We start from the raw sequence: 1,535 nt of genomic DNA, 5'->3' as shown, positions 1-1,535 counted from the left end.
ACATTATACAGATACATACAGGAATATTCACATTCAGTTTTATTATGGACATCTTTACTATTAAAAAAGCTGAATGCAAACAGTGTAAACAGCACTCACATGATAGAAAGCATCATTTCACTTGGAATATATGTTCTGCATTGTAAAGAAAGTTAATGACATACTGTGTTCTTCAACTTCAAATTAATCCAAATGTTTTAGTAGTAACAAACTTATGCTCTAAAAGATTGTTTTCATGAAATTTTTTTTCAGCATGGAACATCCTCACTTTACTTATACAAAATGCCAAACTGCATTGTCGTAATTATTTATAAACCAAGTCGTTTTCCACAATATAAATGTATACAAGAGGACTACTAAAACTAGCTGTCTTAATGCTGATGTCACACTGGACATCAGCTGGTGTGTGTGTGTGTGTGTGTGTGTGTGTGTGTGTGTGTGTGTCTGTGTCTGTGTCTGTGTGTGTGTGTCTGTGTCTGTGTCTGTGTCTGTGTCTGTGTCTGTATCTGAACTGAAAAAATGAGTCTGACCACAGAGGAAATGAAGCCAACTTGACAAAAATTGCTAAAATCATTCCAGAGTTTCATTGTTCAATATGATCCAGGTGGTTTTTCATTTGATTCACTCTGCTACAGATTTTCTTCTTGATCAGGATGAACTGTAGACTTGCTTTCAGATAAAATAATCCCTGTGTCTTCAAATATTTTGATCCTTCTGTTATTCTGTTCCACTTCACACAATAAACATCGATGACTCTCTTTGTGCTCCTTACAGCATGGTTATACAGTCTTCCTTAGAAATTGGCACTTGCAATTTGGTTTCTTCTGGAGCCTTGACTGCAGTGACAATCTGCTGGTGGAAAGCCTGAATGCTATCGATATTCTGATAGGTCACATAAGCTAATCTTTCATTTTCTTTGTCATCTGTTGATTAAAAGCCTTTTCAGTTGCTGTTAAATCAGTGTGTTCATCATTTATCTTTTTTTGCTGAGTTAACTTTGTTCCAATGCCTCTAAGATGACCAAAATCATAATCCATTAAACGTGATTCTTAGATCTTTTTTTGAATGAGGTCGTTTCCATCTAATACATTGGTGGTGTCATACATTCTTCATTTCCATACTCCCAATGTTGTCGCAACTTCATTTGTCAAGATTTGCTCCAGCAAGAGCAGATTTGATGAGTTCCATGAATTTATGAGTTAAATTAACTCTATCGTAACAACGTGCTTTTCATGGCTACATATTGTATATTCTCTTCTAAATTAACCTTTGTTCTTGATGGCAGCAGGCTCTTCATGTGAACAGGCAGGCGGGGACTCCGGCTTCTTCTGGTGGGCATCTAATCTGCAGTGTCAGAGTCCACAGTGGACAAGCAGTCTAGTGAGTTAATAAGTGTTTGTTGATTGAGTGATTGATTGAAGCAGGACATATTACACTTCTCCTGAACTACCCAGAACTATTGGGCCCAGACCCCAGATGCCCCAGATGATAAGGGCAGGCATTGTGGTTATTTTTGTCGGTATTTGTATTCCCAG

The 1,535-nt window shown here is 37.3% G+C and overlaps 1 pseudogene; it reads right to left on the bottom strand.

The window, feature by feature from the left end:
- Positions 1-590: 590 nt before the first annotated feature.
- On the bottom strand, positions 591-1,318 carry LOC114032026 (annotated as a pseudogene).
- Positions 1,319-1,535: the final 217 nt, after the last annotated feature.

The sequence above is a fragment of the Vombatus ursinus genome, unplaced genomic scaffold, assembly GCF_900497805.2.
Source record: "Vombatus ursinus unplaced genomic scaffold, bare-nosed wombat genome assembly UNPS02015394.1, whole genome shotgun sequence".
NCBI classification, from domain to species: domain Eukaryota; kingdom Metazoa; phylum Chordata; class Mammalia; order Diprotodontia; family Vombatidae; genus Vombatus; species Vombatus ursinus.
This window is presented reverse-complemented; position numbering and strand designations above follow the sequence as displayed.